Raw genomic sequence first — 27,193 nt, 5'->3', positions numbered from 1 at the left:
TATATATATATATATATATATACTGAACATTATATCAGCAAGGTTTCTTCTAGACAAAGATTTTAAAGCAGACTGCGGTTTCAAGATGTGCTGTACAAATCTCTAAGAAGCACAATGAAATTAACTTTGTTGAGGACAGCAGACGCTGTGGTCATGCATAATTCGCTTCGAACTGGAAAATATCTAGCAGAGCCATCAGCTCATAACTGTCATAAACCTGTGGTATTAAGGCACACCTATCCACTATCCAGAAAAGTCTGGCCAGAAGAGACCTTCATTGAAGAAATGCGACCAAAAAGCCATACCTTCGAGTTGAAACAAAGCCAAGCAACTCAACTATGCACAAAAATTAAGAATTTAGGTGTAGAAAAATGGCAGCAGAATCTCTGATGGGTAAAAAATTTAAATATGTGGCTGTAACAGAAGACCTTGTGTTCAGCAAAGAACAAGGGAGTGGTACAATAATGAATGTCTGAAGGCAACAGTGAAGCATTATGCAAGCTCCTTGCAAGCCTGGAGGCTGCATTTCTGCAACTGGTGTTGGGGCTTTGGTCAGGATTATTGGTATCCCCAATGCTGAGAAATACAAGTAGATACCTGTCCATCATGCAATACCTCCAGAGGTGTCTGATTGGCCCCAAACATGTAGCCAATGTCATTAAGAATTATCTTTAATGTAAAGAAGAACAAATAGTCATATAAGTGATAGTATGACCTGCATAAAGCCCTTATTTCAACATCATCAAGTGTATCTTGTACTACATGAAGAGACTGGATGCAGGCTACATCCACAGAAGATCTGGGGTTAGTCTTCCAAGATGTTTGGAATGACCCAAACACTGTACACAAGTGTACCTAGAATTGATGCTGTTTAGAAGGCAGAGGTTGGCTGCACCAATATTTAATTAAATTTAGTTTTCTTTTGTTTATTTATTTTGCCTTGGTAATTGATAAAAATAAACTATTAACTTTTGTATTTGTGAACACACTCTTAGTTTAAAGATTTTTTTTCATACCTACCTACAACTTTTGCAGAGTATTGTATATACATATGCAATGTGAAATAATATTTATTACAGGAAACAGATGGCATGTACCAAATAAGAGAAAGAGCTTTTCCTGAAGCTCAAATAAATTTTGTGTTGTTAAACAGACCTGAAATGCAGAATACTTAGACACCTAAATGACTAACATGAGAGACAGATATACCCGCCTTACTCACCTGCCAGTTGAACTGCGTTACCTAATTACCATCTGACAACATGCATCTAAGAACTGCTAATTTTTCTTTTTGAAGTCCCACCATGCTTTGCAAACTAAATGGCATGGAGCCTCCAAGCATGAAACCTGAATGTCAGCAATGAAGTTTTATCCAAAATCCACAATAATGGACAATACAGAACTGAGGCACCCTTACAGGGTCATCCTTCTGCTCTTTCCACCTAGAGCATGCTTTCAGGATATATATTTATATGAAGAAAGTAAATAGTACTTGCCTCCTTCTGGGAGTGTAGGTCACCTAATCTTTTGCTATTCTTTTATTTGAATGTCTTTTATCAAAACTTAACTAAAGCAAGAAATAGGGCGATCTTATAATGTAATAATCACCTTGATATTTATAATCTAACAGAGATAGAATTTAAAACATAATCTAAAATCATGTAATCCCTGATAGGTAAGGCTGCACTTTATGGACACCCATATTAATTTATTGACCCTGATTTATTAAAGTTCTCCAAGGCTGGAGAGAATACACTTTCAGAAGTGAAGCTGGGTGATCTATAAAACATGGAATGGATTTTTAAAAATCATTTGCTATTTGCTAGCAAATGTTTTGAATCCTGGACCAGATCCATTCCAGGTTTGCTGGATCACCCAGCTTCACTTTTGAAAGTGTATTCTCTCCAGCCTTGGAGAGCTTTCATAAATCAAAGTCACAAATATTAAGTTTACCTGTAAACCCCAGCCACTCCATCCTCTAATTACTAACTGTCATTACTAAAAGTGCACACCAGTACATCAATGGTTAGCCTATAGATTCATCTTGACTTCATAACTTTATTATGTTAGATGCATCTCTATACTTTTTTTTAATTAGGATGCATTTAAAATACCCTTTAACATTACGCTTACCTAATGTTCATTGCCTATTTCCGCCAGATATACATTCAATGCTATATATTATGAACACAAGGAAGTTGAGTGCTGGTACCCTAAAATTATGAATAATATCCAATGGGATTACAGGCAGCCCACCAAGGTGGATCCCATTGATTTAGTTTGACTAGTGACATAATCAAAGGTCTGCAATTTTCAATCTGACTACCAAACTACTTTAAAGCTAACTAAACAAAAAGAAGATTTGTGATGGCTTCCTGAAAATTCCCTTTAGTAAACGACTGCACGTGTTCACCCACTAAAAATAGTTTAAAAAAGAACAAACAAATCATGTTCCTTTTTTCAAACCTTATGATTTGGAGGATCATGTGATTATCATAAGATACAGTGCAATGCTGCTGGCATAAAATTCATGTACCTGTTTTACTGAACAGGAAGACTAAACTAATAAATGCATGCAAAACAAGTAAAATCTCAGTTACTAATAATATTTTTCCAAATAACAAGGCTAGTAGCAAGACACATATTCTAATAAATATTCTGTACATATTATTGTAAAACTAGTTTAGTCTACCAAATATATTTAAAACAGCTTATTTGAAATCACTGTTCATTGTTAGATCTGGTGAACCTAGCACTTTTATCTGCGACCAAATTCCATAGTGGATCACCAACAAAAACCAAGGAAATTGCAAGGCAATATCATAAAGGTAAATACTGCAATGTGCATAGCTGGTTCTTAGTAAGCAAGCATGTAGTGTAGGACATCAAAAGAAGTGCTGCCTTACTTGTATCCACTGTTACAGGTGCAATGGAATTGACCTTATATTTATTTCATGTCTTCTACCTTTGGTTGTCTAATACTAATTGTCCTTTGGTGGTTGATTAAAAGAGCAAAGAGAACTAAAACCAAAACTGCCTAAAACAAAAAAAAAGTCCACTTACCTTCCATCTCACAGGGTAGTCTGATCTATCCATCCTAAGGTCTCTCCCGTCACGTCCTGCGTCGTCCCAGCATCTGTCCACGAGCCGTCACTGCAGTTCCAGTCCATCATCGGGGGACATAGGATGGAAAAAAACTTGTTGTTCCCACTGCGCATGCGTGAGATTGACAATTGTTTTTCCCCCACGCAAAGGCTCCTTCTGCGCGTGCCTGAGATGCTCAGGCATGCACAGAAGGAGCACCCAGAAGCCTCCCTGGATGCCTGACGTAGGTATCCCGGGAGACTTTGTGCTCCTATTCATTCTGGATAACCTTGGCGGTCAAGAATTAGGGGGCAGGGCTGCACCCTTTTTTTATTAAAAAAAGGGTGTTGCACTTCATTTCTGAGTTTAGGTAAGCTTTAAGTCTCCAAAGTTTATACATTGGACCTGATTTATTAAAGCTCTCCAAGTCTGGTTTGACTATTTTGGGGTACCCGAAATGAACTTCTTACAAATATTTTAACATTATTTGGCAAAAGTTTTCCATTCTGGACCAGATCTATTCCAGATTTGCTGGATCACCATGATAGTCCAACTTATCCAGCCATGGAGAGTTTTAACAAATTCGGCCCATTGTCTCATGCTTTTAAAATACTAAATAGATTCTTACTTATAGTAAGGCTATGTTCACATATGCAATAATAGTTGAAAACGAACGACTATTATTCACAATTATTTTGAACGATTGTATAGTTCACAATCCTGTACATGCTGTAACAATACGATCATTCAAAGATAATCCACCAATAATGTACACACACTAGATATAGGAGCAGGAAGTGACACACAAACATTTATATAATATATATATAAGCATATAAATACTTATATAAAAATATATATTATTATCATTTTGTTATACATGATTTATATAGTGCCAACATATTACGCAGAGCTGTACATTAAATTTATAAATTAATAATATATAAGTGTGTATATATACACACATACATACATATACACAGTTATTGTTGTTGTGTTGATCCACAATCACTGCACGATTATCCACCCATTGATCGTTAATCGTTCGTTTACAACAACAATTATTGCACGTGCGTACGTAGCCTTAAACTTTATAAAACTTGCATAGCGTGATGTTGGTGGTTAAAAACATTGTCAGGTTGTTATCGTTATCATTATTGTATGAGTGAGGGCCAATCCAATTTTTCCATTCCCACCAGAACCTAATTAGGGAATCCCATTGGATTTTAATTAAATTCTACAGTAGTTAAGGCTGAATTGAAAAGAAAAGAAAAAAAAAACAGATTGCCCAGGGTGGTCTGCCCATAGGACTATATTTATACTGTCTTCCTTCTAGGTAAACTGTTTTGTGCTAACTTCCTCTTACTTCAGTCAACACCAAAAAAAGAAGATGTCATAACCACATAAGCCATACTGAAGGTGGGACAGAGATATTGATACACTTTTCCTCTTTTCTGTAGTATATCTAGAACTGATGTGTAGGGAAAAATACAAAGCACACTATTACACTAAAGGAAAAATGAATAAACTGTATACAATACAATAAAGACTTTTTATTATCCATATGCTAAAGTTCTATTGGCAATCCACAACATGGTGTGCATGCAGCTGTTTGCCCTACCTGGTAGCAATAAGCCTATGGAGCAATGTGGCCCTGGTATTCTATTCGGTGTTAGCACTGCTTTCCAACTTAGCAAAAGAAGTGACTGTGAATATCAGTATAATGCCAAACTTGAATGGTCAGTTCATGCAGTAGCTTCAGAAACCTGATAAGTATATGTAGTAATCAGTGGAAAAGATAATGATTTTCACTGGAGAAGGTTTATTATTCTGCATTTATTGTGCAGAATAATTCTTTAATTGCCAAAAATAGCTACAAAGCTGGTTACAAGTGACCAAACGGTTCTTATCACCCCCACCCAAAAAAGTTTCACATAAAAAGGAAACCAGTACTTAGACAGGAATTGTGAAATCATATCAGGATGTTGCTTCAGATAACTGACAAAGAAGTCTGCCCTTTACTATAATTATTTAGATAGATCTTTGTTGAATTGCTTACAGCATTATCTTAAGAAATATACAATGCATTGTTTCATGCTTTTAATTTATCAGTGCTTACTTGGTGGCTCGGCAGAACTACCTTAACTTTCATGATAAGGGGGGAATTCATGAAAAGTGGTTTTGATCTCATCCTTCACCGCAACTATCTACATAAATGCGAAAAAGACATTAAATGCAGTAATGCTGATTTATTCCTGGTAAATACTGTTTTTATGAGTAGGCAAATTTATAAAGGCAATGCAACACACTGATTAACCTGTTAATCAGACACTCATTTGCAACCGGCAAATTAGAAAATTATTTTGTTTATTGTGTTTTTTTTGTTTTTTTAACATTCATGGTTTCAGATAATTTGCACATTTTCCTTACAACACAGATAAGGCCCCCATATCATTATTTAATACCATTTGATATAAATTTTGTATTCAGACTATTCTGGTTTTTAGAACATTCCATGTTTTAGAGGTTAATAAATACATCTAGGGGTCTAGTGAAAGGACTGAGATTACTATCAACTTTCTGTTGAACAAAGCATTGTTAACTTCCTATGGTGTCTGCATTTTAAAAATAGAATTCATAACAATACATTGACCACTATGTGATAGGGGAAGTCAAATATCTCTGGTTTGTATAGACCCCTTGGTTCTAAAATAGTTACTAAATAAAATGTTTAAAGTTTCCAGAAACCTAATATGCAAGCTGCAGGGCCATAAGATATTGGAATCCATCTATAACCCATCCACCCTTCCTTACATTATGCCCTGTACAAAAGTTCTATTTTATTTATTTTACTTCCCTGTTTCTGTTCTGCTATTAGCTTTATGAGCCTTCATAAACTTAAAGTGTATGAAAACCCCAACATCACTTTTTGTGCCTCAATATATACTTCAATTAGGTTATTGACGCATCATGGACAGCGGCTCTTGGGGTTTATAACAGGGCCCTTAAGGAAACCATACAATGCAAATTTTGATCAAGTAGATGCAATAAATGCATCAGGCATGGTGTGTTTTCATTTTTTTTTTAGAATATTTCAATTACATATAATAGTGAAGATGATCGTTATACCAGGAAGATGAGGTATATTGAACAGACATAGTGAATTGCAAAGATCAGTTTATATTGGTTGTAATTAGGATCAAAACAACATTGGTGAGACAGTTTTATTGTTAGGTATAGTTTATGTCTAGCATTATGGTTAGATAAAGCTGGAATTGTGGTTATAATTATACAAATTCACCACTGCTTTCTCAGCTCTAAAGATAAATAATGTTAAAAAGGAATTATAGTCTTGCCCACTATCCAGAATCCATCCAGAAATAAATGCTTTGTTCTTGGGATTTGTAATGGAAATGAGAAACACATAAAATGTCTGCTTTAACCTCCCTGGCAGTATGAATATTAAGTGCTTTAAAATGTAAAAATGGTACATTTAAAAATACTTTGTATTTTAAATTTGCCGTCTGGTCCCACCTCCCAGCTGCATGGTCAGGACCCCCAGCCACACACTTGTGCGCAGATGCCCGTCTGGCATCAGCTTCCCCTGGCCTTGCCTTCCCAACAATCAAACACTGGGAATGCAGATACTAGCCAGGCATCGCCAGGTTACACAGATGCCCAGCTGGCATCGCCAGGGGAAGAATATGCTGGGCATTACTGGAGGATGATGCGGGCGATGCAGCGCTGGAGGATGATGCGGGCACCCTTTACCAGGTAAGCTTTATAAACTCCCTGGTAATTCCACCCCGAGTGTGGCTCCGGGTTACCGATTTTGGTTTAGATAATAATCTCCGGGCCACACTCAGAATTACCGCTAGGGAGGTTAAGAAAGCTCTGCTGTGCTTTTCTTTGGTTTAGTGGAAAGCTTATGGCTCCTGAAGGTTATTCAGAACATGGGTATTTAATATGGCAGCTATAGGTTGGCATCATTTTTCTATTATCAATATAAAAAATTTTCCTTAGATATATTACATTTTTAAGCAAACTGTAACAAGTTCAGGAGAGAAAATGAGCCTGTAAAGCTGTGCAAGAATGAAGGTAAGGATGAAACTGAGTGCAGTTACAGTGCATTGGAGAATTTTAACTATTGTAGACATTCAGTCGTAAGTTACTACTAATTCATAGGAAAAGTCTGTGGCTAAAAAAACTGTGGGAACATCAGTATTTCAAACTCATTGTTAGTATGAAAAGCAATTTGAGGGCATTAGCTAAAAAAGCTTTTCTTTTATGAAATGCCAAAAATAACATTTTTATTAGACTAACTTAACAGACAGCTTCCATCTATGCCCTAACTAATAAAGTAGCTTTATAAACTCCTGTATTGAAAGAGTGAGGGAGAAAGCAAATAAACATTGCTAAATTTAGGCAAACAGAAAGCAGCATGAAGAAGGGGTAATCACTGAGGGGAAAGTTCAGATGAGATTGGGAAATTCAACAGATTTATTATCACGTGTAGTTTTGCACTGTAAAACATTGACATTGACTGCTGTTGACAGATGAAATTGACTGTATGAGAGTGGACTTCTGTCATTATGCTCACATTTGTTGGCCCTGTTTTACTGTTCACCTTGCAATATGCTAATCCTGACCATAAATCAGGGCAACTTAACCATTTTTGACCAATCCAACCAACAAAAAAATTGTTGACAACTCTAACCAAAAACAAAAAAATACAGATCAAGGTAACCTAAATAATTGGAAATATATAAAGTATTAGTACATTTTTTGTTTACTATCCATAGCTGGTTACCATTTTTAGGAAGTTGTCAAAAATATATGGATAGCATTAAGGTTAGTGCAAACAAGAATTGGATGGGTTTACCGTAAGTTTCAATTGCACTCCACCAAACCTATATAGACTGCCTAGCCATAAAAAGTCACACTCTAATTTTACAATGGACTGCCTTTATCTTTGAATACAGCATGCATTTGCTTTGGTATTATTTTAATAAGCAAATGCAATGTCACAATATTTATTTCCTTTCAGAATTACATTAATTTTTTGCCAAGATCTTGTATTGATAATGATAGAGTAAGGTCCTCTCTTGCATATCCCAAAGGTTCTCAATAGAGTTAAGGTCTAATCCATGTGGTGTCCAATCCATGTGTGAAAATTATCTTTTATGCTACCTGAACCATTCTTTCAAAAAAGGAGCCTTATGAATCGTGATATTGTCATCTTAAAATATGTCAGTGTCATCAGGGAAGAAAACAATCTATTAATTGATGGAAAAATCCAGTCATTCAATATATTCAGGTAGTCGCCTGACCTCGTTTTTTGGATTTACTGTATAACATAGATGAACCGGGGGTTACACAAATGCAACATGCAATGCAATAACTTTCAAGTACTTAAATTACATTATTTTTGTTAAAATGTTAAAATCTGGAATTTCTGGAAGTGTTCATAAAGACTAATAAATGGGTGAACGGAAAATAAGGAAGAAACAATTATTTAAATATAGAAACAAAATATTTAAATATAGGTTATATTTGCTGAAGTGACATGATTACATTCCAGAAACAAGCAATAGCCACCACAGCCATCAAATACATATTTTACAAAATATTTTGTGTATTCCCATCAGTCATATTGTAATATACTTTTGCAACAGGATGAGAAAATGCATACTGAGCTGTGCTTTCAAAAACAATTTCACATCATGTTCAGAAACAAAGTTCAGCACAAGTTTTAGTATGTGAAAGTGCCTGGCAGGGTATAAATCACTTACTTCTGTTTTGTGGTAACAGATACAGGTTTTAGCTTGAGAAAAGTTTGACCATAACAGATGTGGAACATGTACACACCTCTCTGCACCTCTTCAAGAATGGAAAATGTCTACTTGAAGTGTATGTCATGGAAAAAAAACATAACTTGCACTACTTGCAATACCTGCACATATTTCATTATTTTAAAGACCCTGCATGTTGGTCTAGTTGACCTACCAGAAATGCACCAATTTCTTTTTGTGGACTGGCAATATACAAGTCACATAAAATGGTGTCAGTCATGCCCGATTGTGTTTTGCTACAAACTGAATTATTTCCTTTACTTATATCTCTGCAACATTGATAGTAATTGTTCCGTAGTTTAAGATAAGAAATGGGGAGGCTGATCAGGCTACTTCAGATAGTATAAACCAGGGCCGTCCAACTCCAACTTCACCAAATATAGGACAACTTTTTGACATGTAATGAATAATTGTCTGAATCTTTGTAAAACACTAAAAACAAAAAAAATGCTGCTTTCTGTCAAGAAATATTTAAAATGTGTGCAGATCCCAATCTCCGAGGTCTGGAGCCTGACAACCATGTATAAATGTTATAAATGTTTAAAACAGTTCAAAAAGATGTACTGTATATAGGAAAAGTTTATTGTTAGGGTTGACGTAAACTCTACGCAAAATATGCAAAAATGTCTTAGTCCGCTAAAATGTGCTACAATAAAGAGAGAATAAATGTAAGCAAATGAACCCTAACAATGAACTTTCTTATTTGGTGTTTTTTGTCAGTTAAATATACTATAAAATGTGTTTTGATATATCTGTTCAAGAAGTGCAAACAACCTGTTCATCCTATTAGAAATCTTTTCAGCTAATTTTGTTGTCTCTCGGAGGCATTCTTATCAGGCACTTGGTTCTTAGTTATCTTTGTGGACTTCAGAACCCTGAAGAAGTAAAGTCCTGTCTGAGGTCCTGTTGTGTTTATGTTGATCTGATACAGTAGGGTAGAGTAGAGTAGAATGAATGTTACTGGCAAGTCTCTTGGTGAAAAGAAAGGAAAAAAAATGCTTGAAAAAAAAGGAAAACTAGCACAGCCACCCCATCTAAGGACTTATTCTATAATATAAGCTATAATATAATCATATTTTTGTTTTGCATTTTGATATACTTTATGTACACAAGTTACTAGCCAAAACTGAACAAACCAACCCTCCGTTACTATATCTTTTTACTATGACAGAATCCTGGAAATAATATTCATCTCCCAGGGAACCTCTGGTAAAAATTGTTTTATCTACTGCTCTACTAGCAGGATTAGTAAACTGTAGATATAATAATAAAAGAAAGGATGGTGGATGGTGGCATTGTAAACATCCCCTTACATTGGAAGTCAGATCGGAAGTGTCCCCTTACATTGGAGGTCAGTAGAGAAGTTCCTTTAACATTGCTGGTCAGTGAAGAAATGTCCCATTACATTGGAAATCAATGGAGAAGTGCCTCCTTATACTAGTGGTCAGTGGAGAACTGTTGATTTACATTGGAAGTCAGCAGTGAAGTATCTCCTTAAACTGGAACTAATTAAAGGTGTCCCTTTAATTTGGAGGTCAGTGAATAGAATACACTGTGACATTGGTGATTAGTGAAAAGAATTCCCTCTTACATTGATAATCAAAAGAACAAAACAGCATGTTTCCCAGATCACAGTGGTTACTTAGAGAATATAAAAAGGACTCTATTGGTCACACAATGTAATTTTTGTTTTAACTTGGTAATAAAACAAAAATAACCTGACCACAGTTTGGTTTGCTTTATAAACATACACGCACTTCGGGTTGAGATGTGGTTATACTTTTGTCTTTCTAATGTCTAGACATTCCTGACTCTACAATGATTTTGTTAGAAGAATGATTGAAATCATATCTGCAATAGCAGATTGTAGACATTGATCACAGGTAAAGAAAGATATAATGACAAAGGACTTCATGATGAATTGTAAGAAGAGTTTGTAATTCAGTTAACCTCGAAGCCTCACTAAGGCTCCTGAGGCTGACCTTACATTCAGTAACCGGAAATTGGATTGTCCTGCACCTAGTAATTGGATAAAAAAAGGAGTGGCACCACATTGATGAGTTCTTCAATTTGCAATTTTCTCCTACCAGCAAGTTTTAAACCATTAGCATAGCTAAGTATAGTTTTTACCTATATAACCTAATACAGTTAGGAATTTTACAACTACATAGAATTCAGCTTTAACAATAACCTGACAAAAAACAAAATCCATAAATAAACAGAGTCCATAAAACAGAGTCCATAAATCACAATCAACTCCAGTTATCCTTTTAGTAACCTTTATTGAGTAATCCAAATACAGGCCAAGGGTCAAACACCAAAAATCAGCTGCCTGCTGCAGCGGTGTCCTCTTCGCTGCCCGCAATCCTGGACGATGCGGGATCGCCAGTCGGGTAAGCACCTTACACTACCTCACTCTTCAGGAGGGGCCTCAGGACCCTCATATCGGTATTTCTACTGCTTTTCCAAGATTACCTTGGTCATGGTTCCAAACAGATCGGGAACAATCTACCCAATCATTAAGGGCTGGAAAATCAGAGGGTGGACCCAACAGAAAGGAAACCTTGGGACTCTGACCCCCCACACACATGAACGGAGAGATCCTGATGGATAAATGTTCTGCATTGTTATACGCCACCTCCACAAAGGGGAGATAGTCTGCCCACCCCTCTTGGCATCGGGACACATAGATCCCGAGATATTGTTCCAGCGACTGGTTGGTCCATGGGGTCTGGCCATTCGTCTCGGGGTAGAACCAGTATGAAAAAGAGAGCTCGATGCCCAGTTGAGCACAAAACTCCCTCAAGAACCGTGACACGAACTGAACCTCCTGGAGAAGACGGAAAATATGGAAAACAAAAAATCGGCCAATTCCTTGGCTGAGGGCAACTTGGGTGGTGGTTAGAAACAGGCTTGTTTACTAAAGCGGTCTACCACGTCCCAGACTACTGAAAACTCTGAGGACCGTGGAAGGTCCAAAATAATGTCCATGGATATGTGGGTCCATGGGCCCAACAGAATGGGCAGAGGAAGCAGAGTGCCGGAGCGTAACGGGGTGATTTAAACCGAGCACAAACTAGACAGGAGCGAACATAAAATTCTACATTTACTGTGTGGGGCCACCAAACATGTCCTATTAATTCAAGGGGATTCTTAATTCCTGGGTGGCAGGCAGTTTTTGAGTCATGTAACTGTTGATGTCAACTTCAGGCAAAGAAAAGAAAGGGGGGCATACAGACGCCCTTCAGGTTTTCCAGGGGGGTGCTCCATTTGGAGGGGGGACAAGGAGTTTAACAGATTTTCTAGCAACAGTGGGGTCTGCAGGGCTGAGCTAAATAAGACTAGGGCATGGATCCGGAAGGGAAGGGGCCTCTGGGAAGCAAAGGAACAAGGCATCAGCCTTAATGTTCTTTGAACCTGGCTTATTAGTAATTTGGAAATTAAACCTCGTGAAGAACAGGGCCCAGCGGGCTTAACGGGAGTTAAGACGTTTGGCCCCTTCGATATACTATAGGTTCCTGTGGTCAGTATAAACCGTCACGAGTTGTTCCGCCCCTTCCAGCTAATGCCTCCATCCCTCAAAAGCCCATTTTACTCCCAGAAGTTCCTAATTGCCCAGGTCATAATTATGCTCAGCTGCAGAGAACCTCTGAGAGAAGAAGGCACAAGGGTGCAATTTCTCTGGTTCCCTGGAGTACTGGGATAGAACTGCTCCCCCGCCAAATCTCTGAAGCATACACCTCTACCACAAACGGGAGAGTGGGCACTGGATGCACCAATATGGGTGCACAGCAGAATCCCCTCTTCATCGATTGAAGGCTTCACAGGCATCTGGAGTCCACCTTGAGGGGTCCACCCCTTTCCTAGTAAGGTTCGTCAGAGGGTGGACAATGGAGGAGAAGTTCCAGGTGAACTTCCTATAAAAATTTGCAAAGCCTAGGAAGCACTGAAGACCTTTGAGGTCAGTGGGTTGCGGCCACTCAAGCACTGCTGAGACCTTGGTTGGATCCATAGCCAACCCATGATCCAACAAAATATACTCCAAAAAAGCAACCTCACATACCTGGAAGGCGCACTTCTCCAATTTGGCATAGAGGCAGTTCTCCCAGAGCTTCTGGAGGACCTGGCACACCTGGGTTCTGTGGAGGAGAAGATCAGATGAATAGACCAAAATGTCATCAAGGTAGACAATCGCAAACTTCCTCAGATATTCCCAGAATACATTATTTATGAACCCATGGAAGACCCTCGGGGCATTACACAGACCAAAGGGCATTACCAGGTATTCAAAGTGCCCGTCCCTGATATTAAAAGCGTTCTTCCACTCATCGCCATTCCAAATTCTGATGAGATTGTAGGCCCCCTTCAAATCAAGCTTAGTGAAGAATCCAGCCCCGTAGACCTGAGAGAAAAGGTCTTCCATTATGGGCAGAGGGTAACGATTCTTCACTGTAATCTTGTTTAGGCCCCTATAATCAATACAGGGCCTCAGCCCACCATTCTTCTTCTCCATGAAGAAGAAGCCAGCTCCTGCAGGGGAAGAGGATAGACGGATGAAGCCCTTCTCCAGGTTCTCCTGGATGTACTCTTTCTGGGCCTTTATTTTTGGCCTGGTCAGAATAAACAAATTATCCCAAGGGGGCATGGTTCCCAGGAGTAATTCAATGGGGCAATCACAGGACCGATAAGGTGGGAGTTTGTCACCTGCCTGAGGGCAAAAGACATCAGAAATCTCCCGGTAAGGCTAAGGCAACTTTTCTGACACCTCGAGAGACCGTACTGGTATTACTTGTGTGAGACAGTTAGCCTGACATTTAATTCCCCACTGAACAATCTGACCCGATTCCCAGTTAATCACAGGGTTATGGGATTTTAACCAAGGGAGGCCTAATATCAAGGGGGTTTTAGCCATCCTGATAACAATCACTTGCTTATGGGAGGCCCCCACAGTTAAGTGCACTTCCGGGGTAACAGATGATGTAAGGCCCTATTGAAGGGGGGTGCCATCGATGGCAGCCAACGACAATTCAGGTGAGACGTGAAATCCTAGTTCAGGAGGTTACCATCTGCTCCAGAATGTAGGAAGGCCAGGACCTGGCGGGTCTTTCTGCCCCAAAAAATGGTAGCTGGAACCAGGAGGCAGCGTAGAGCCTGGGCTGGGGGGGTCTGAGGTGCTCCCCTCTGCACCCCCGATGAACTGTCGTTCCCCAGCTCCTTTGCACGGGCAGGTCCTTGCCCTATGACCAGGATCACCACAATGGAGGCCCCCTTGCAGGCACCGATTGCGTTCTGCGGGGGCGAGCTTAGAAGAACTGATCTCCATGGGTTCCTCAGGATGTGAGAAAAAAGAGGAAGGTCTTGCAGGTGAAGGAGGACTGGTCGGGGTCATCACAGTAAAAGTGTTTGACTGTGGAAGTGAGTGACCCCCAACTCAATGTATAGCCTTCTCCAGGCAGGGTTGCCGGATCAGTCGATCAACGCAGATGCTGTACTGCTGCTGGACTGCTGTACTGCAAGATCCAAAGTGGCCAGAAAAGGTAGACCCAACAGAAGGTCCTTGACTTGGTCACTGAGGCCCTGACGGAAGTGATGTAGAAGAGGTGCATCTCCCCATTGGCTGCTAGTGGCCCAGCACCGGAACTCCGACACATACTCTTCCACAGGGCGTCTCCCCTGTATTATATATTTTGGGTTCATCTCTGCAGTTGGGGTCAGGTCCAGGTTGTCATAAATCACCCCCATGATGGAAAAAAATTATTCAACTGAGCTGAAAGCAGGGTCTTCCGGCGGCAAGTTGAATGCTCATCCCCTAGGAGGGAGATGACAATGCTGATGTGTTGGTGAACTGTCCCAGAGGCATTTGGCCAGAGCTGGAAATAGAGGAGGCAGGAGTCCCGGAAGTTGGGGAAATCCTGTCTGTTCCTTGTAAACTTGTAAACTTATCAGGTAATGGGATTAAAGGTTCCACTGGCACCAGAGAACTGGACAAATTTGGGTCCGGATCTTGCCCTGAGAGCGCCCGTAACTCCCCTGCCATCTCTAGTAGGCGCTCGTGAACTTTCGTGCCGTGACAAGTGGGAGCCTCTAATGCAAGCTCCTGTAGGCCCCGCTTGATCACTTCCATTAGGGCCGGGTGGTGTATGTCCCCCTCTATGTTCCGCAAGGAAGGATCTCTCCGCCTCGGCCGTACTGCCCGTGATCCCCGAGGACGCGGCGGGCGTGGACGAAGCGGGTTCGCTGACCGGATAAGTAACTTACAGATACCTACCTCAATGGCCACTTTTGGCAGCAGCAATGCCTCAACTCCCAGACCCCATAGTTGTTCCTTGCCGAAAAGACAAGGTACTCAGCTTGATCTCAGTGCCAGTAATCTCAGAATTTTAAGTTTATGTATTCAGTACAGGAGTTAAAGAATAAATGTTGTCACTAAAAAACAAAAGGCAACCAGTTTTTCAGATATCTCAGGGGTTCTATTAGTGAGATTTGTGTGTCAAATCACCTGCCATGAATGGTATTAGTGATTCCCACTCTTCCTGTTTAAATAATATTTATTAAACACTACAGATCATACAGAAGGTGATGTTGGAACACTCAAAGTTGGGCAGGAACCAAAACTGCTAGGTTGAGAGGAGTCAGGATTTATTAAACAATATCATTGTTGAAATATTAAGCACAACTAAGAAGCCAGAGACTTTGGTCACTAGGCTCCACCTATAAATAAATTTAACTTTTAATGGGTCTGGCTTTTTATTGTTAGATAGGGCATACATTTTTAGGGCTGGATTTAGGGGTTATATTAAGTGTTTGGGTTAGACAGTATGATAGGTGTTTAAAGGTTAGTTAATTGATACAGTGGTAGCCAAAACATAGGTCAAACATAATTTGATTGTTTAAGGAAGCTTGTCCAAATGGCTTCTTCAGTTCATTGGATATTACAAAACATACTGACTTCTTCATCAAATGAGTTATATTGTCTTAAAGTAAATTTTTTTATTTTCCAGCAGTGTGTGATCTAGCACTGCCACTAGGGGAAGCCACTTGGGGGGTATATATTCAAGGATGGTTACCTAGTCTAGTTGTATTTTATTTACTACCGCTAGGCATATCATACCTGGGCAACTAATAAACTCCATATTTAAATTAAGGCCCACCCATGTTTCAGGGTTATGAAATAAAACACCTTGCAGATTGCATTCATACTGCCTCTCTCTCTGAATTAAACTTCCCAGAAATTTCCGAACTAGCCTTCCTCAGCTGTTTTTTTTTTAACATGGCTGAAACCCTAAAATAACTGCAGTATACATGCAATGTCTCTTTTGTAAAAAAAAAATATATAAAGCTCTGGCTCCTGGTGGGTTTTTGTTTCGGTCCTGGACCTGTCATTGCTGCAGGCAGATGCAAACAGGTAAGTCTATGGTATAATTGGCAGGTATGTTGTGCATACTTGTTGATTATGGCAGAAGCTCACCACCCACCTCTTCTAGTAAAGAGCTTTTACCGTTAAGGTACAGAGATGTTTTCATAACTGCAGAGTAGGGGGACATCTTCAGAACTAAAGAATTTGAAGCTCATCTCCAGTCCCCCTTGAACCTATCCTTACACTCCAATTATAAATACAAGTAAGTAAATATTACCCTAAATCCAGCTCTTTTTTCACCCCTTATTTGACAAGCAGAGTCCTCCTTCTGCTCCTCCAGCATTGGGTGGCACTTACCGATGAAAGTACCCACAATATAATGTGCGATCATTCCATTGTGTGAGTGGTAATACATTCCCATCTATACAGTGTGGCAGAGATGAGTAACTAAACAGATATACATATAGCTGAAATGCTAGTTGACATACATTTCAACAAATTACAGGCTATTACCTTTAATTTACAAGTGTTCATTTGCTCCTTTTCTGGTATCCGTTTTTATAATCATCAGGAAGCAAAACATTTCTCACTAGAACCTAAAACAACAAAAAGTAAAATACTGTTAGAATAATATTTTTTATAAAATAACTCATTTGTAATTCAATATACATGCAAGCTGTGAAACAAGACACAGACATAAGGAAATGTGTAGGTTGCACCTGAAAATGCCAGCTGCCTGCTTGACATAGTGATTTAGTGGTTTAAGTACTTTCAGTCACTAGCCGGAAACAAGCATGTAGATCAGAAACAATGTCCAGTTCCTGTATGATGATCCAGTGGCTCCAATATATTAAGTTAGTGGCTGTTAGACATGCAGGTCATAAAGTACTGGTAAGATGAGCCAGGCATCCAGCATTTCCAGAAGTGAACCTTCTCCATGGAGCTTTCATATTTAGCTCAGATCAGGATTATTTTACACAAGCATAAACAGAATATCCTTTGCTCTAATTACAAAACACAACAAATGGATAAACAAGGTAATAGACATACTTAGACAGTTGTACTTTCACGGGAGTGATAGATTCTTTTGAAATCTTAACTTCTGCCATTTATATTCATTTGGACACGTCCATGCCCCCCCCCCCCCCCCCCCACCGCATTTCACTCCAGCTGGTCATCAACCCTTTGTAAGCTTTATGTTGCAAGTTTTTAGAGCTTACATGTAGTTGATGACATCTTCTTCATGTGACAGTCTTCGGAAGTTGGTCTGGAAGTTGGCTTCCCATGCCTAAACACCATATTCTAAAGGATGGACTCATTCTCTGCCATACACCAATAGAGACAAAGACAATGGAGTCACAGAAGAGCATGGCAAGGGTGGGTTAAACTCTTGGCGAATGAAAAACTAAAATAAAGTGAACCTATAGTGATGGATAAACTAACGCTTCTATAGTAGTATAGGCATTATATGATGCCACTATACGCCATATATTGCTTCTTAAGGTGCCAGACCTCTTAAATATCAGTCTTGAGATTGACAAACAATAGGTATGACCCCCCCTATATCACACACAAGAGGCCTCAGAATTGCCCCATGAGAATATGGGGTTCTGTGTTTTCCTGGAGAGTTTACAGGTTACAGAAGCCCTCTAAAGTAAAATTGAGGTTATATACTGGTACCTTTTTGTGGAAGGTCTTCTGTTTAAGTATTCTTTTGGTTCTTTAAAACTCTATTATTTTAGGTAACATGGTAAGCACATGCCTCACCCTAACAAAAAAAAAACAGATTTTGTTCCATTTCATAATTTGGTCACCTGATTGCAAAAATTGGTTACAATCTTGGGCAATTCAAATTTAACATTTGCATAATATATGCATAAGCAGAGGTAATCCCCAGTGACAACTCTATATTTGTGTATGTTAACTGGTCTACGAGAAGAGGTGGTTAGAGTATGACTTATTTCAATACTGAAGTTATTTAACATGTAACCAATGTTGTGGAAGGGTACAGGCACCTGAAGGAAGCCCACACAGGGGAGTTAAACACCCAACCGCCATGGTAAGCAGCTGCTAGGTTAAATTTACAGCCAAACCCACTGGGGTATACAGGAACACCAGGTGCTGACATGTACAGGGACCAGGCAACGGATAATAGATCAGTTCTGGAACAAAAGTGTCAAATTCAGCAGCCTTAAATTTTAGTTCAAAGAAAACAAATCAGGGTTTGGTTTTTGCAAGATGCTTCGTACTTATCCTTTTTTAGCTTGGATGAGAGTGACCATTTGATGTAAAGGTACAGAACTGTTATTTCGCTTAGTGTAGGTGTGTGGTTGTACAAGAGCACGATTAATAAATGGCTACCAGTCAGGTATTAATAAACTGACTACTCATTGGATTCTATGGATTACCACCCTAAAAGGCAAAATTAGAAATGAGAGCAGAGTGGGGAGAATTCTGAAAGTGATAAATACGTTTTTAATGAATGGGCCTATTTGATAAAATGTTCTTACTGCAGCCGAATCATAAAACCAAAAAAAAGTACATTGTTTAAAATAATATCCACCCAGAGAGAATGGACTTGGCTGCCCATAGGCATGAGCCATCTGTGCCAAATAATATGCTGTGCCTGGCACTAGATAGCTGTACTCATTTGTAAAACAGCTAATAGTCAGAAAGTAGGCAGCTGACATAACCACGGGCCAGTCCACACAATCAGACAACAAATTATTCATTTTGCTCCACACTATTTCAGGTGAAGTTAAAATATTGCTTATTGATATTTTGTATTCAGTCAGCTTTTAAATCTAGCAGATGAATCTTTAGGCTGCCTAAAGTATATGTAAACTTAAAATTGTCACTAGCACAAAAAATAAAAAATAAAAGCAAAACTATTAACGCCAGTCAACATAGGGGAACACTAGGTGGGACATATCTGCAGCAGTAACTAAGCACTCTGAAACGGTACTGTAAATATAGGTGAGTATATATTACAAGGATTAAAATTGAGAAAACAAACATTTTTATTTAAAAAAGCAATGATTTGTTACATACAGTGCTTCAGCAAACTAAACAACTAAAAGATGTTCAGTTAAGCTTTACGTCCAATTTAAAGGGACACTGACACACTGCCCATTTAGAGCAAAGTGAACCTTTGAGTATGACAGTGCTTGGGTCTTACTAAACTGTTTCTTGGCGGGGGGGCATGAAGGTACACTAATCAACGTAGACAGGTTTACATAGGTGGGGATACTGCAGTGGGTAGGTAGTAAAGGATGATTGCAGGGTAGGTATGTACACTGATACAATGGCTCACTTTCACTACTCCTCTACCTGTGAGCTTTTAATAATAGACAGAACATCTGAAGGAAAACTACTTCTGCTGTAGTTTTTCTGTTGAAACCCCATAGTGGGGGTTGGAAAAAGACCAGGTGCACACTGCTTTATTCTATTAAGTAGACATTTTCAGGAATAGTCAAATCTGCCTTGAATGTGATACATGCATGTAATAAGAATTTTATTTTTGTTGTTTTGATTTGAGCATTTTGTCAGATCTGTTAAAGTGAATATGATAGTGAATTTTGAGATGTGGCAGGAAACAGCGTTTTCCCGCCACACCGATACAACATACTATATGTACCTGGAAAGTCCCTGACCAAACTAGGCTTTGCCAGGTGCCACCATGGGTATTTCAGATTGAACACTTAAGATGAACTCCAGACAGACACAGAAGACACAAAATAATACAGTGTTGTATTCACAAATACATCAAAAATGTTATCATGTATTATGTATTTTAAAACACAAGTGTCTACATTTGACTTTATATCAGCTCTCATCACTTGCTAGGGACAGTACAAGACCTACATGGGACAATACCAAAAAGTGATAATAAACTGCAGCAGAGAATGATCCCATTACCTGCTGGATGGCTGTGCCATATAAATGATGGAACTAGATGAACAAATCTCTAGCATTTGGTAATGTCAAAGCCAGCCGACTTCTTTCTATGGTCTGCACTTTTCCATTTGTCATTTGAGTAGCCCATTATAGAGAAGTGTCAATAGCAATGTTTAGGGGGTGGCTTAAAGCAGTTTGATCAAACCTGTTCATAAACAACACCGGATTTGGCTAATAGTTGCATGATGTCTACAGCTACCTGCCTGAGCCCTGGGTGCACTGTATGCCTGAAAGGATCTTATGAGAATTTCAGTACTAGTGTAATTTATGTGGTTTATCACCTTCTCTATAAAGTCAGTTGTGTTTAATATTAGTTTTGTGACCTTTTGTTTTGTTCGTGAATCTGAATTTACTTCTTGGAATAAAACACATGGTGTGACCCAAAGACATCACCTACTGTCTAGCAATTAGAGACAACTAATATATAGTAAAATCATAATCTAATAATACATAATATTGTCATCAAATCACCATTTTTTGTCAAGACAGATTTTTTACAGATTCTTCTAGTCAAGGTATTTGGCTAAAGCGTGTTGCATAAATGTTCCATGTTGCAAAGAATTTTGCATAGAAGTTGCATAACGCTGATCACTCACTTTTCCTCTGATTTGGTAAATACTAGTCATTTGAGCCTAATTTATGTCTTAAGTTAGTCAGAGCTGTTAAGGAAAATCACATCCATCTTTATTATATTTGCCACATCTAATTTAAGTAAATCTAAACCCAAGAACAAGTACTTAGATGTGGTTGCTGCATAGGTTTTAAGGCTTAGAACATTTTTCTGCAAGTATAGAAAATATAGAAAGTGTTACTGACAGACTTAACATGTGACACCTAAATAAAGGCTAAATCCAGGAAAAAAACACAGCCACCACATCCAAGGACTTGTAAGCTGCAACATATTACATGTTTTTGGGTTTATATACTCTATTATTAGTTTTTGTTCTCTGCATGCTAACTTATATTAGCATGATTTGTGTAGATAATTGTTATTCAAAATGCATCAGGCTCATATCACTGTGTACAATATTCGGTCCATTTTTATAAATAATTATAAAAGTAATACAAAAAAAATAGGTTAACTTATACTTCTCATTTAAGAAAAATAAACCCAAGATTCAAAATGTGATATGGAGCAAACCATTTGTTAGATGTTAAATAACTATTCTTCTTGCTAAAGGCCCAGTGTCCTTGTCACTTCCTGTAAGGATACACTACTGGTCTTAGCATAGCACAGCCACCCAGGGACAGAATGTATGTTATTTACAGCATTACCAAATTAATAAAAAAAAACCTGAAAAATAAAACCATTGCAGCAACGAGCAACAAAGGACTGGTAAGATACACTTTAACCTGATCTAGATGTGAAAAGTGAATGTAGACGCGTGTTTTAGCCATCCTCCATTTGAGAGATACTCAAATTATACCTCAAAACTGTTCACAGTTCACAGAAACCATAACCTGGTATCATTCTAACCTCTATAGCTCTTTAAAGAGGTAAAATAAATCATGCGTGACATTGTAATTGTTACACATGGCCAAATCTGTAAAGCATGTGGATGTTTTGTTTACCCTATGTGTGCACAGCAAATACAACTTTCATATTATCTAAAGCAGGGATGTAGAGTATATAGGATTATATTCACTTACACGTAAGTGCATACACTGATCATTTGGTATTCAATTACCCAGAGTCAAATGTTGATTGTTGAAATTGACTTTGTCAAAAAGACTGAGAGTGTATTAGCATATGAAGTCTGTTTTGGCCAGTTCAACTGCAATTCCGATGTAATAGAAAAAGGCAGAAAAGAAATAAAATCTGATTTAAAACAAAACTGATCAACTAATTCTGTTTCCGTGTTTTAAACCAATACTGCAATTGTTTACAGAGTCAGCCAATCAAAAGTATTATTTTAGTTATAGTTATTTAAATAGAACTGGAAGATTAAGTAATCTTCTACTAGTCCTGGATATGCCAACATCTACCTGCCATGTGAATTGTGGGTGCTCCCACCTCTGGTACCATCTCCATACTACAATAGGTACTATGGTTTTGGGAGATTGGCCACAGCAAATAAAAAAAAAACACAGAAAGTCAAATGCAGACATCAGAGTCCCCGAAAGTTGTTAGAAACTGTCTTGTGGTTGAGTGGTTTAGCTCTCTATCATCTAAAAAAATTTAAATATCTGTTTTGGTGGGCTTACCTTTTAGGCAATTCTTCATCTCAATCAGGTGAGTAAGCCAAGTAATTTATGTTTCTTTTTTATTTATGTAGCACTGGCATTTTCCATAGTTGGGTCAGAGAGGCTCATAATCTTGTCCATACCATACACAAATGTCATTACCAAAGTATAAGGTTCATTTTGTGAAAGCCAGTAATAAAATGAGGATGGAAACCCATGTAAACACAGGGAAATATACAATGCCCATGCTTAATATACTGTAAAATACTTAAACCTGGGATACCATGTTGTAAGGCCAGAGTATTAGCCACAGAGCCAACGTGCCACCTTCTTGTAATATTTTAAACATAAGATCTTAAAACGGCAGTATAATTTTATTGTTACAACCACAGCAGATGGATAAATCTTGGTATAGAGATCTAACCACTGGAGTACCAAGAGATATAAGAAGCCAGTCTGTAATTCAATCATCTAGAATCAACCTAAAAAAATCATTGGTTATCTGATGCACATGTAGATGTTGCTTTCTGTACAGCACACAACATTCTGTATACCTAAGACTGTTTGTTTCCGTTTTCTTTTCTGGTGGGATCCTCAAACTTGTGGCTTTCACAAACCAACCCCAACAAAGGGTCTGCTGCACGAAAACTGGAAACACAAACATCAGAATTCTTGTCTACTTTCTCCACAAAAGTCAAATCTAGATAGTTATGACTGGCACACCTTCCATTAAGTAAAATTGTTATTTTCATCTCTAGTATTCATGCATCAGACCCAAAAACTAAAATTTGTCCTATTTCTTTGGTCCCATCATTGTTCAGCTCTACAATAGAAGCAAATATATTTGAGAACCTTGCACAGTCTTTGCTATGCAACCTGACATCCTCAAATCCTTTAATGACTATACTGTTACGTACGCTGGCAGGCATAAAATAAAGAACAATGCAGAAATTTACATATAATAAACAAAAGTGGATATTACATACACACATTACAAAGAAGTTTGTGTGACTCAATAATATCCTAAAAAAATAAAGCTCTACATATTACTTAATCACCGAATACATTGCAAAATGAATACCATAACACTAAAAAAGCTAAATACATTTTTGATGATACTACACTGAAAGGTATATTGAATCCACTCATACATTAATGCCTGCACAATCTATTATTATTACTATTTGAATCTTGTTCTTTTTACAGTCCTAAATACAGACTGCTGCAGCCACTGCACAAAGCACATGACAGCTCAGAATGCAAAGTTTTAGTTCTGTATATGAGCTACTAACATAAAAGACTGCTTTGTTCACAAAGAATAAAGATTCATGTAGCAGATATGTTCCTAAAAGAGGAAGCTAAAACTTAAACAACATGCAAGAAAAATCATAAATGGCAATAAAAATAATAATTTTAATCAATCATGTAGCTCAAGCACTGCTTACCCAGCATGGAGCACAGTTGGAACTCAGGAAGCCTTGTCATCTTGTCATCAAAATATTTTAAAGAAGACAGGAAATTAAATTAGTTTCTTCAACTAAAGTGTTTCTCAGCTTTACTGAGAGAAAAGGCGGGGTTCAAATGAGGAAAGTCTTAACTGAACTACTTGTTTTGTGGCAATGCTTAAGCAACACTGTGAGAGGCATCAAAGGGCAAGAAGGTCCTGCTAGGGATGCATTATGACAATGAATTCATAATTTAAAAATAATAGATATGTTTTTATGCATAAGAATTAAAAGGATGTTATTAAACAAGCCTTTCATCCTTGATCTCTGTAAATAACAAGGAAACATATATTTAGAAAAGTTAAAACAAATAAACACAGGGCAGGCAGCTAAACACACATATAAAGAACATAGTAAAAAACTGATATACCTACCATAAAACTTTTTTTTTCATTAAATTATCCAGACTCTCTGGAAGAGGGTAAAGCCAGGTTCTTGACCCTCGCTACAGCAACAGCACAACTGGGTCAGAAACACGCCCCCCTCGGTCTGCTAATTGGTTGAAAAAAGTGGTTGGGAGCTTAAGGGAGGGGCGAAGGAAAGTGGTGGTAACAAATGCCTGGTTGTAAGTGACATATTTTTATAAAATTTTCAAAAAAATCTATAGTAAGACTGATGGATCAACTTTACTGATACACTTCATGTGGGTTTCTAAATCTACTGTTCAGGATCAGTTTTCAAGTCTTAGTGTACCTTGATAACTGATCAAAAGCTGATATGTACATTACTAACCATTTTTACCTCCCACCAACTCCCACTTACAAAATAAGCATAGCCTTCTCCCTTTACTGGTGGTGTGTCCCTCTCTTCAGTCTCCTTAACACATAATAGTAGATAGGTTAAGCACATTATTGGACATATACATTTACATTAGGTTCTGGCCTGCCTCGAGACCCTATTCAGGTCCCGGTCATCTGCTCAGTCACTGACAAGACAGTTCTAGTTCCTAGGGAACCAGCATCTGCACATTTGACAGCTGACAGCAGTGAGTGGTACTGGTAGCACTAGTTTCACAGCTTTTCAATCCACTTCATCAGTTCTATTAGTGTAGAAAATACCCCAGTCCAAACACTGTGGATGTTGGTTGTCCAAGGAGGTATAACAATTGTTTAACCACTCTGTTTTTTTAACACAATCCTATTTGTGCAAAATTTCAGTTTACTTCCTAATCCTTGAATTTCCAGATATTTGTCTTAAGTCTCCCAGTATTTGGGTACAGTTTAAACATTCCGCACCCAGGATTGGTCCCCTTCTTTACTATGACAAGGAACACTATCTGGCAACAGGTGGGGATGACCACTCATTGGGCTAGGAGAGTCAAAAAATTCTATTTTAATATCCTAACATTAGAAATATCCAAAAACTTTAGCTTCTAAAACATTCCCAAACTAGGCACCCTCCTCCTTAAAGGCTCCCTATTCTTTAGTTACATAGAATATAATTTGAATTAATCCATATGTTCAGGTTTGTTATCATAAAATGCTTTTTATAGCTACATTATACCATTCTGTACAGCCTTTTGGTTATATAAGTCTGTGCTATACTGTGATTCCTGTGTGTCCCTGCATCTTTAAGTAGGTATGCAGTACCTGTTTCAAGTTAAAAATTCAATCAATGCCCGATGGTGATGGAAGGCCCATCTTTTCTACCACACCATACTTATCAATTCCCTATACCCCAAAAAATGTCTTTATTCAGCACACTGACACAAATGAATGATACAATATTTATTCACCATTCCTTTAAATTGCCCTAATGAAAAGATTACCCACAGATAAACTCGTCTGTCTTGTAGGGAGAGAGAAGCAATCCAGAAAGAAAATAGGTGTAAAAACCGTGGTCAGAGGGAGGGAACTTCTCCTCTACTAATTCCTTATGCAAAGTGGGGCAATGTCGGTGAGAAAAAAGAACCTGCCCTTTCTCAAACTCTATTGGTCAACCGCTTTACTCACTCCAGTGGCCGCAGGAGGACGTTCCCAAAGGCATTTCCTCTACACATTCCAAAATTCGAGCTCTTATAGATAGGAATTAAAACAAGAATTTACAAAAGGGCTTTGATGAAGCAGGTATGCTTCCACATCCATATGTCCTTATAAATATATCATTTTTATATTCATGAAAAGTAAACCACTTCCATGGACCTATAACATTCCCCACAGGGAATATTTCCTAATGGTCAGCCTCACTTTTTAAAAGCAAATTTGGTCCAGGCATTTAGACGTCATTAATCTCTCAACACAAAAGTGGTAAATCTCATTTACTCATTAGGAAAAAGTGGTAAAAGCCTATGCCCATGCTCACTTTCATATCATCACTTCAATGTATAAACACATACACTAGATGATAATATATAATACTTATAATAATTATACTGTGGATTTTCCGCAACATAGCAATAAATTGTATGTAAAGGCAATTTTTTTTGTTTTTGGGCAAAGTGGGGTAGGGTTAGACTCAATGTTCAGTTTTTATTGCAGTTTACAACCTGGGCTGATTCACACCTAGTGACCATTGTCACTAACACAGAAAGTGAGGGGAAGTTTACATTATAGGTAATAGGTGAGGGAAAATCCTACAAAGGGGACTGTTCTGTGAAGAACTTCTTCTCATTTCTTGCTGTGTAAACTATATGCAGACAGACCAAAATCAGCAGGTTACTATTCCAGCCTGGAATGTGTAGGAAAAGGACAGCTTAGAAATAAAAAGACCAAATATGTTAGCAGTTTGAAATGCTAGAAAAGCCCATTTACCTCAAACAGGATGGGTGCGGGCTCACACTTGGTTCATAAAGTCAATGTAAGGGAATGGTTATATATTACTGGTAAAAGCAAACAGAAATTTTGTAAAATTTGCATAGGCAGCAAACTTTTGCAATTATTTAAAATCAGATAATGGTCTTAGTGAGCTTCCTGCAACTTCTAAACTCTGCAAAATTAGCTTGTAGTAGTTACGTATATTCAACTAAACTTTTATGCAATGTTTAAGATGGTTTACCTCTTGAACAAGTGTCAACAAAGTGCCAACAGTGTAAGGAATTAAAGCTTAAAGCCCGGTTTAAACTCAGTCCTACTCCACCAGTTTTACATTTTTTTTATTTTCATACTTCCAAGTTTATATGTTACATAGGTACTTAGTTAGTCAGGCTAAGAAAGACACACGTCCATCGAATTCCACCACAAGAGAAATAAACATACTAGAAGATGCTTTTTTTAGGGAGTCTATTTTTTATTTTTACTGTATATAATCTCTTATGT

General features: G+C 38.1%; 2 protein-coding genes across 5 annotated transcripts in view; both read right to left on the bottom strand.

The window, feature by feature from the left end:
* The window catches only part of ASMTL (acetylserotonin O-methyltransferase like), an 86,497-nt gene extending 69,631 nt beyond the window's left edge, over nt 1–16,866 (bottom strand). The window contains exons 1-2 of the mRNA XM_072427652.1: nt 16,807–16,866; nt 13,000–13,075 (exon numbers count right to left, since the gene is read on the bottom strand). The gene's annotated coding sequence lies outside the window, so the exon portion shown is untranslated. The remainder of the gene's footprint in view (nt 1–12,999; nt 13,076–16,806) is intronic.
* LOC140341793 (P2Y purinoceptor 8-like) overlaps nt 1–23,933 on the bottom strand; it is a 30,375-nt gene extending 6,442 nt beyond the window's left edge. Inside the window, exons 1-3 of one of the 4 annotated variants that reach the window (XM_072427696.1) lie at nt 23,880–23,921; nt 16,807–16,889; nt 5,204–5,291 (exon numbers count right to left, since the gene is read on the bottom strand). The gene's annotated coding sequence lies outside the window, so the exon portion shown is untranslated. Of the gene's footprint in view, nt 1–5,203; nt 5,292–12,999; nt 13,076–16,806; nt 16,890–23,879 lie in introns of those variants that run through there. The other 3 variants (XM_072427678.1, XM_072427686.1, XM_072427670.1) reach the window with 3 other exon arrangements.
* Between the last annotated feature and the right edge of the window lie 3,260 nt (nt 23,934–27,193).

This window comes from Pyxicephalus adspersus, chromosome 1, assembly GCF_032062135.1.
Source record: "Pyxicephalus adspersus chromosome 1, UCB_Pads_2.0, whole genome shotgun sequence".
NCBI classification, from domain to species: Eukaryota; Metazoa; Chordata; class Amphibia; order Anura; family Pyxicephalidae; genus Pyxicephalus; species Pyxicephalus adspersus.
This window is presented reverse-complemented; position numbering and strand designations above follow the sequence as displayed.